The sequence below is a fragment of the Hoplias malabaricus genome, chromosome 5 (assembly GCF_029633855.1).
Source record: "Hoplias malabaricus isolate fHopMal1 chromosome 5, fHopMal1.hap1, whole genome shotgun sequence".
NCBI classification, from domain to species: domain Eukaryota; kingdom Metazoa; phylum Chordata; class Actinopteri; order Characiformes; family Erythrinidae; genus Hoplias; species Hoplias malabaricus.
This window is the reverse complement of record NC_089804.1, coordinates 13309830-13320379: the sequence shown is the minus strand read 5'-3', so window position 1 is coordinate 13320379 and position 10550 is coordinate 13309830. Positions and strand designations below refer to the sequence as shown.

Below are 10550 nucleotides of genomic sequence, written 5' to 3'. Positions count from 1 at the left end.
CAAAATGAATGTTAAAGTCTCCTACAATTATTAATTTATCACAGGACACTGCTAAATTAGCAGCTAGTTCACCAAATTCTTTTATAAATTCTGAATAGGGCCCTGGTGGTCTATAAGTGTTTAATAAGGAGATTGTGTTCTTATTTTTGGCGGGGTTAATTATGTTAATGTACATGATTTCGAAGGAAGTACAGTTGTAACCATGTTTTTGGTTAATAATTAAATTATTTTTGTAAATTATACATAATCCACCCTCTTTGCCCGTCAGTCTGGGGCTATGTACATATTTATAGCCTGTAGGAGTGGCTTGATTTAGTGCTAAATATTCATCATTTCTGACCCACGTTTCACTAAGGCATAAAACATCAAATTTCTGATCCATTATTATTTCATGTATAATGACTGCTTTAGAGTTAAGTGCTCTTATATTGAGTAGGCCAAACTTTAGGTCTGTGGGGATGATACTACCCTCTGTTTCTGATGGTTTAATAGTGATTAGGTTATTGGGGCACGCTGTTTGATATTTTCTGGGTTTAAGTTTGATTCAGGGGACAGACACAGTCTTGATACTGTAACAAATTTTTATATTTCTTAGAGCAAGCTTTGTAGATATACCCTTACTATGGGCAAACAAATGGCCATTATCTGTAAGTGTATCCTTAAAATCACTTACCTGTTCGTTGTGTAATCTACTTGCCTGGTTTGTGCTGGTGGGTGGGGTTAGTCAAGCCTGGCGAAGAACATCCTCGATGTTCCCAGAGAGAACTGCAGAACCTAGACGACTAGGGTGAAGCCCATCCCGGCGGTAGAGGGCAGGACGTTCCCAAAAACACTCCCAGTGGTCGACGTAGTCCACGCCGACAGTGCCACACCAAACCCGGAGCCAGGGGTGGAGTGCGAAGAGCCTGCTGTACGCCTCACACCCTCGTCTGTAGGTGGGTAGGGGGCCGGAGCCGCCACGATGGAGGAGCTGGCGTGCCAACGGCCGCGTAGGAGGCATCGCGGGCGGCCTCGAGCCTCGTCTTCTCCCGCTGGAGCTCCGTCTGCTTCTCCAGGAGACGCTGAATTCGGCGTGCTGAGCCTGGGGAGAGATCGTTCCTCCGCGGTCGCCATAATCAGGAGAGAAGAAGTTATTAATTGAGAGAAGTTATTAATATGAAAACAACAATAATAAAATGGTAGTGGTATTAACAGTGCACAACTAATAAGGATAAGTTAACAAGGTATTAACAGTAAAGACTTTAAGTAAAGAGCTTAGGAACAGTACTAAACAGCAGCAAGCAAACAAACTGAGCGCGCGAACTGTCAGCCGGCCATTTATCATGCAATACCATTTAACGGCCAGAGAGGGCACCCTAACCTTTAATTTAACGCCTTATTCAAGGTGATTGAGCACTGTTTCACATCATTTTTGACACTTTGGATATTTATTACCACAATTATTCCAAAAGGACTAATATATACATTCCTAGTAAGTCCATTTTTGCTTGTTAGAACCTAATAATGCCCAAAATGGCTTTTCATAGCCCAAACATAAACCATGCAATGTATATTGGAAGTAATTCATTAAACAAAACAAAAAATTATGAAACAAAATTCCCAAAAAATACGATGAAATACCACACTGAAATACTCTATTTAGACTTGAATAAATATCAAAATAAATATATTTGGAACACTCCAAACATTTTATGGTAAAGTTCTATAAATAAATCAACATCTGTGGATCACTGTTGATGTCTATAGAGTCATATATGGTGAAAAAAAAAAACTGAGTGTCTACGTTTTTTGGCATTTAGGAGTTAATTGGAAGCATGTGTAAACTATATTAGGGTCAAAAACCACACAAAAAGGAAACTATTTTAATGTATTCCAAGTATTTAGAAAGTAATAATCATTCAAACTTGGCGATTAGCTATTTTTCAGAAATTCAGAAAAATAACTAGGGCCGAAAGGGTTATTAAGAACCAACCTCCCCTGAATTGCACTGAACTGCTTTTATATCCTGATTCGTTTTTGTTCCCCAGAATAGAGTCACACAGTTCCAGGGGCCTGGAGATTGTGGGTTCGATTCCCCCTCTGGGTGACTGTCTGTGAGGAGTTGGTGTGTTCTCCCTGTGTTTGTGTGGGTTTCCTCCCACAGTCCAAAAACACACGTTGGTAGGTGGATTGGTGACCCAAAAGTGTGTGTGTGTTGCCCTGTGAATGACTGGCGCCCCCTCCAGGGTGTATTCCTGCCTTGTGCCCAATGATTCCAGGTAGGCTCTGGACCCACTGCGACCCTGAACTGGATAAGGGTTACAGATAATGAATGAATATTTTTCTTGTGTCTTTGATCTATTAATAGATCAAATTAAGACAAAACAAGCAGACAAGGTCTTTCAACAGAAACATATATAACATTTCCATTGCAACACTCACAGTTCCTGTTATAGTGTGAGATCATGTCACTGGTGAACTGTGGCTGTAAACACAAGGCCACTGGCAGAGACACAAAGATCAGAACTGCAGTGCCAATATATCACATTATAGGACAAACCTCACGTGTTTTATTGAGATCATACCAGGTTCAATATCACTTTTTATTGTTAGGTTTTAAGATAGTGGACAGGAAAATATGATTTTTGTTTATCAACATTCCATAAGATAAAATATTTTCATTCTGTCACTGTCCTTTTTGACCATGAACTCTGGTTAACTGGTTCCTTTGAGGATTCATAAACCTTGGTGCAATCCAGAGAACTGGCCTGATTTTGCACCAGTTTTGATGGGAACAAAGGCTGTATCACTTCACAGAGCCACTGTCTGTTTTAACCAGGACAGAACCAGAAACATTAATAAAATGACAGAGCCTAGAAAGAGTCATGGTTTATTTATTCAGTCATCTATTCATTTACAGCTGGTTCAAACCATACTGAATGAACCTCAAGTCATGCTGACCACCGCTTCAGAAACAGAAAGAGCATTTTCCTGTTTTTAATTCTTTAAAAATTGTGTTTCATTTTTTTCAAAACAGAAAGTGAATAATGGGTCCACTGTCTCTGTAGAGCTTTAGCTTGACATGGACACAAATGTCTTCATGGCTAGGTTACATTTTATGTGGCAGAATAATACTTGTTTTTAATATCTTCAAAAAAATTGTTTTGAGGTTAAGCAGTTCTTGAGTTATTGATCTTGGAATATAATAATAATAATAAAAAGAAGTAGCAGAAGAACTAAAGGTGATTTGCAAGCAATAAAAATACTGCACGTTATACAAAAAAGCTCTTTCAGTTCCTTTGGTTGAACAATATATGAAGATGTTAGGAAAAGTAGAGGGGGGACACGCTTTTGTTCTTTAAGAACTAACCTCTCCTGAATTGTTCTAATAAATTGACTATATATTTTTCAGAATAGAAGTTACTTTTCAAGTCTAAAAACACATTTTTTTTTCTGGTTCTCACGTTGGAGAAAGGTAAACAGTTCCACAAACAAAGAATAACAATAATTGGGCACAAAAAATGGGTAAGTTCAGCCTTTTTAACTCTGAGTAAAACCTGTTGTTTTTTCTTGGATTTAAATCTAGTATTGATTAAAATAACTGTACCTTATAAATTCACAGATGATGTATGTATGACCTTTCTGCAGAAACATACGTTCCTTACCTTATGTGTTGTCAACTGAAGCATTGTACTGGAAGGAGGCTGATTTGTTATTGTCTTTGCTTTCCAGAAAATAAGTTAATCGCTGTATTATATGTATGATGAGGAAAATACACGTTTACAGATGTATGATTATTATTATGATAATGAAACTGATGAAATATGTGACAAGGAAACTGTAGTAAAAGTTGGATCTATTGCAATTCCCATATTCTTTACCATCGTGATCATTCTCGGTCTCATTGGTAACATAATGGTTCTGGTGATCCTTGCCCTGTACGAGTCCCTGAAATCATTGACCAACCTCGTCATCCTCAACTTGGCTGTGTCTGACCTGATGTTCACTCTTGGACTTCCATTTTAGGCCTGTTACTTCATCTGGGGCTGGACATTTGGAGACGCAGTGTGCAAAGGTGTCAACTTTGTTTTCTTTATTGGATTTTACAGTAGCATATTGTTCCTGATGTTGTTGACTATTCAGCGCTATGTAGCAGTGGTCCACCCCCTGTTCTACAGAGGTTTGAGAGAGAAAGAACCAAAGGTTGCATTTGTTCCTATCTTGGCTTGGGTGGTGAGTGCTGCAGCAGCAATACCAGCTTCAGTGCAAAGCTCTGTCGTGTCTGACCCAGACGACCCCAACAGTCTTCACTGTGAGTTTAACAGCACAACGACCATCATTGCTGTTACATTTGGACAAAACTGTTTTTTTGTGGTTGCAGTTTTGGTCATGGCTTTTTGCTACATACGAATAGTTCAGACTGTCCTCAAGTCCTGAACAAAAAAGAAACACAGGACTATAAAGCTCATCTTCTGCATTGTGGCTGTGTTCTTTGTTGGTTGGGTTCCATATAACATTGTCCTATTTCTACAGTCATTAGTTTATTATGGGATACAGACTTTTACAGATTGTAATGTCAGCGATCATCTTGATTACTCACTTTATGTCTTCAAACTTCTAGCTTTCTCCCACTGCTGTCTTAACCCAGTGTTTTATGTTTTTGTTGGGAAAAATTTCAGAAATCATGTGAAGACATTTCTACAGATTTATTTTTTTTCGTAAAAAAAGCTTCAAGAACCTCACCAAGATTCTCAGGGCTCGTTTTTTGGACCATGAAAGAACTATGGAGGTAATTACATAACCGTCAGACCCTGTTAAGATACAGTATGGTCACAGAGTGAGTGCCTAAATAAATATATAATTAGTATATTATTTTTACACATTGTATAGATAAATAGGTTTTGAAAAGTGTTGAATGCAAAGGTTTAGACAATTACACCAAGTCTACTACATTCCTTCTAGTTCAGCATTGCTCTTCTACAATTTTGACTAACTGTTTGTTATGAAACTATGATAAATGTTGGCTGGGTTTTGTGCACGAATAATTGATTATCAGAAAATGGTCAAAACTGAAACTTGTGAAAATAAATAGATCTGTAATACTTCAAAATAAAATAATAATTATGAGGAATATGTTTATTGTGTAGCTGTATTGTGTATATTGTGTATATTTTTGTGGGTTTATATACACAGTAAAACTGATATTGCAGACCATAAAAATTCAAAACACACAGATAATTACATCCAGAGGCTTCAGAACATCTGCTGGGAGTCTTGGAGCATTGCTGTGAGACTGCATTCATCCACAAGAGCATTAGTGAGTTCTGGTTCAGATTTTGAATGATTAGAAGAGCATTAATAAATAACTCCACTCTTATTCATCTCAAAGGTGTGGGATGGTGCTCTATATCTATATAATTAACACAGAATGGTTTATGTGTGTCACCCTGTGTCAGCTGCACTTTTTATTATTGCATTACAATAATTTTGACAGAATTATTGACATTTATGAGATTGAAGGTTTTCATTCAGCTCTTCCATGATTTTATTTCTGTTTTAAAGTCCAAATAAAACAATATTGTTTATTTGTTTGTACCATGCAGCTGACTTTCTGCAATGCATCCTCATGTTTTAATTGTCCTGTTCATAATTTGAGACAAAATTGCCTCTTTTGAATGATCCAGTGGCCTGTGTAGACCCTCGGGTTGTCTGTTTGACTGTATTAATCATATAGTTTCAAGAAAAATACCATAAATAACATGAATTATATTTAAACCATTAATTAAATTAAAGCAACATTAGGTATTTTCCTTAAAATTTCACCTTTAAAATCATTGTGATGCTACATTACTACTACAGGCTCTGTACTAACTATTGATTTATTATGTAATTTATTATGTTGTATAATTAAGGGGTGGCATGGTGGCGCAGCAGGTAGTGTCGCAGTCACACAGCTCTAAGGGCCTGGAGGTTGTGGGTTCAATTCCTGCTCTGGGTGACTGTCTGTGAGCAGTTGGTGTGTTCTGCCCATGTGGGTTTCTTTCCTCCCACAGTCCAAAAACACACATTGGTAGGTGGATTGGCGACTCAAAAGAGTGTGTGTGTGTGTTGCCCTGTGAAGGACTGGCGCCCCCTCCAGGGTGTATCCAATGACTCCAGGTAGGCTCTGGACCCACTGCGACCCTGAACTGGATAAGTGCTTACAGATAATGAATGTATAATTAATATTTATTTTGTTGTGCAGCAACACCTAATAGGGACCTGCCCATTGAAGAACAGGATGAAAGCAAAAATAGGAAGCAGAGCAACATATGGACTGCAGTTTGTAATTGTAGAACAAGGTGCTGCTGTATGGTCAGTGAAGCTGAGAGAATGGACAGAAATATTGTGGTAATTTATTTTTGTTTTGGTGTAAAGTCTTGTGTGGTATAATGACTTCCAGGGATATGTCGTCGGGAGCTGTTAGCTGCCAGTAGAGTCTCCCATGGTGAACAGGTCTGGAGTAAGGATCCACAATCCAAAAAGCACCCCTATGACCAGCCTAAAAGGAATAAACCCTGCTCAGAAGAGAGTTTACTACTCCACTCTACACATACTTTGTGGATTTGGAGAAATTTGGTCTGTCTCTTGGTATCTCCTCCATGCTCTGGAAACTGAGATGACAGACATAGCATACCTTTTTGCCACAGCTTGCATTGATGTGCCATTCTGGATGAGCTGCACTACCTGAGCACCTTCTGTGGGTTGTAGACACCGCCCCATGGTTCCTCTAGGGGTGGGAGCATGGATAAAATGCAAAAGTGATCAAAACATCATCCAAAAAGGATGAGAACAAAGAAGTGGTCTGTGGTCACCACCTGCAGAACCACTCCTTTATAGGGGTTGTCTTGGTAATTTCCTCTTATTTCTACCTATTCTTGTACTTCTTGTCCTGTACTTGTCCTGTAGCAGAAGAAAATGATTCACAGTGTTGCTTCCTAACTGGAAAAGTTGATTTCACAGAAGTGTGATTGACTTGGAGTTACATTGTGTTGTTTAAGTGTTCCGTTTTTTTTTTAAGCAGTGTATTTATCCAGTATCTCAAAATATTTCAATATATTAACTTTGTATATAAAAATAATGTTGTATCTCAAAATATCGAGATGCAACTTACATATTAATGAAAAAAAGGTGTTTTTTTTATGGCAGAAACTGGCTTCAATATTTATCCATGAAAAAGTTAAAAGGAACAGTGTAGAAATGGTTAAAGATAATATCAAGAAACAACATAACAAGTTGGCATTGACAAGCCAACATAAGAGGTATCTATGGAACATCAGTTAAAGATAAATGTAACACAATCAAAATATGACCAGATTTTGGGGAACCCTGAAAAATTTTCATAAAAACGTGGTAGAAAAGTTCACTTGTATCACATTTGTACGATGGCTACCTCTCATGTGTTTGTTATTATTATTGGTGTCATTCTTTTGTACATACAGCCTATGATCGTAAAATGTTGCTTCATATTCCAGAGTCTACGGCAAGCCGTTTTATCCTAAAATGACACCAGTGATAAGTCCTAACTCCACTTTAATAGTAAGAACTCTAATTCAAGATCTCTCTGATATAGTTTTTACTAGTAACAACTCCCATTTCAGCTATCAACTACCACATTTTGCTCTTAAGTGCTTTTTCTGAGGGAGTTAGTCAGGGGCCATTTGCTCTGAAGCCTGATGTTTAATTACATGAGATCTGACTGGACAATGTTTTTCCTGAGACTTGAAGTCATTCTGTTGAAGCGGTTCTGTTGAATGCCTGAGGCTTGAGGATGTCCTAAAATGTACACCGTACTCCAGGGTCCTGGAGGTTGTGGGTTTGAGTGCTGCTCCGGGTGACTGTCTGTGAGGTATTTGTTGTGTTCTCCCAGTGGGTTTCCTCCGGGTGCTCTGGTTTCCTCCCACGGTCCAAAGACTAGATACGAATATCATACGGATGTCCCATAATAGCGATTTGTTATTATTAAAAAAATTATTAAAATTTAACCGAGGCACATTTTTCTAAGCTAAAGGTTGTAGTATGTTGGTAAGATGTGTCTATGCACTACAAGTAATGTTAGACCTTCATATCATATGGATCTTTCACAGTAGCAATTTGTTACTTTAAAAAAGTCAATCAGCCATTCCAGCTGATTCCAGTAAATGTATGTAGTTAATTTCAGTATTGTGAAGAAGACACTAAAAAAGACCTCTATGCCGACACCATTATTTCGTTGCAAAATAATTAGATTTATTACAATGAAAAGAACAGCATCTTAACCCTTTGGGGTCTAAGGACATTTTCTAAAATTCGTCTTTAAAGTACTTGTCATATAATTATAGTGCCCTGAAAAACTTAAGTCTGATTTTAGAAAATCTTTATATTTCTTATGAAAACATGTGGATGAATAGTTTTGGTGATTCATATAGTTTTATCAGAGTCTTAAAAACAAGCGAATCCACCAGTTAGACACGGCAAGAGGCAGAGGAGGCGTGTCTCAAGCTTAAACATAGGCTCATAACTCAGGATGTACAGTAATTCAGGATGTTGCGTAGGAAAGAGAAGTTTCTGCACATTCACAGAGTGTTTGAACTGTATTTCTGCGCTGTGCTATTACTAAGGTATTAAGAGAAACAACGCAAATGGTCGTTGACGCGCCGGTGCGTTCTTCGACCCCAGTTACCACCACCTTTGCTTTAGTTTCCAAGCCTGTGCTTCTTGGTTAACATGGTGTTTTGCGACATAATCGGCTACATTTTGGGGCTCGGGGGCTTTATTGGGTGAAAGTCAACCAGGAACCACAGAGGTAGAGCAGAGTCCAGTAGAGCAGATGCAGTGCAGGGGCAAAGTGCATATTGTGACACAGAATTGTTTGATTTATTTATTTTTTTTTTTTGTTAACTTCAGAACAAATTTGAAAATTTACATCATCGCCTACATTAAACCTTGATTCTGTGTTCTCTAATGAATGATGAAATTTGACTTAATTTATTCAGAAATATAAAAAATTCTAAAGTAAAGCTACTTACAGAAATCTACAGCTATTTATGAACATTTAATCATATCCCCAAACATTAACACATCTCCGTCTGGAGAGAATTTGGAGTATGTGACTGGAGCACACTGCTGTATCCCAGAATTCCATGTGGTTCCTTGGACCCTGACTTTAAAATCTTTTTCGATGCAGTCATGCAGAGACTTTTGCCAACTCGGTGATGCGAATTGTGTATTTGGACTCACTATCCGCTCTGGCGCTGCCTTAGCATACTGTCAAATTTCGAGATAGTAGCAGATATGTGGTCTTAAGGCAGGTGAGCAAGAGCCATCAGCAGCCAATCTTCCCTCAGCTGTCCTGCCGGACAGGAGGGCAGTCGTTAACTCAGAAGGAGTAGAGGGGTGGCATTAGTTCAGTTTCTGTTCATGGATAATAGACTATATGAATATTGTCAGAGTGTGGCGAGCGACTCCGGCGGGTTTAACTACAACAGTCAGCCTAAAAGGAGAGAACCAGCAGGTAACTCTGAAACATTGGCATCTCCCTGCTCCAGCATCAACAAACCCGAGTGATCGTTCATGAGCAGTGGGACAACAGCACCAGTACCTCAGAGTACCGTGTAGTATGGAGGTATGCGATTTCGGATGCAGCCGTCTACTTGGGGGAATTGACTATCCCCGAGCAATCACTAACCCTAGATTTCTTAGGTTCTAAATAAAACACAATGATAATTTGGGGTTTAAATTAAAGATGACCGTTGGGGCAAGATATTTATTCACACCCAGGCTTTAGTTTCCACCATTTAATTTCCATTTGAGAAACTCAAATAGAGAACAAAGCCAATACAACAAGAAACGCCTACTATTCTGCAGTTCACTAATGTATATCTGGGATTGGTGAACACGGGATTGTTATTTCTGTACATCTCTAAAGCGCTCATTCAGCCGTAGGGGCTCCCGAGCGCTTCCTCTCTTATCCAAACCCAGCGAGTGAGTGATCTCTGCACATAGTCTATCTTTGTCTACGCCTGAGTCCCTACTATTGGTCTACAGAGGTTCAATCACCTCTGACCCGCCTGCTAAGAGCTGTAAGCGAATCCGTGCGGAGAGTGCTTCGAGGACAGCGGCACTCATTGGTCTAAAATTAACACTGGAACCTAAGGGAAAAAACACCCTAACCTTTGTATTCACAAAGCCATAACGCAAAAAGACTTCCATTGTCTGGGCGTCATTACGTAAAAAACGTTCCGTTACCTGAGCGCTAGAATCTCCGGAATATTTCGTTAGCATTAAACGGGTTCTAGGAGCTTTACACCGCTGCAGCACCTCTCCTGCGACTGTAAGTGTTTTAAAAACAAATTCCGAAGCGATCTCGCATGTTTATAATTGTTTAAAAGGTGGATTCTTAAAGGCCGAGCTGTTCCCGATGTAAGTTAGAGTAAACGGTGTGCTCGGTTTGTTTTTTTTCCCGAAAGCGGTCGAGTGTGGACGGCTGGAAATCCGTGTGCAGATAGTTGGATTACTTGTGAAAAACAGGAGTCTGTTTTGTTTAATGTATG

The 10550-nt window shown here is 38.9% G+C and overlaps 1 pseudogene; it reads left to right on the top strand.

Moving 5' to 3' along the window:
* The first annotated feature begins 961 nt into the window (after window positions 1–961).
* On the top strand, window positions 962–4701 carry LOC136697259 (chemokine XC receptor 1-like; annotated as a pseudogene).
* Window positions 4702–10550: the final 5849 nt, after the last annotated feature.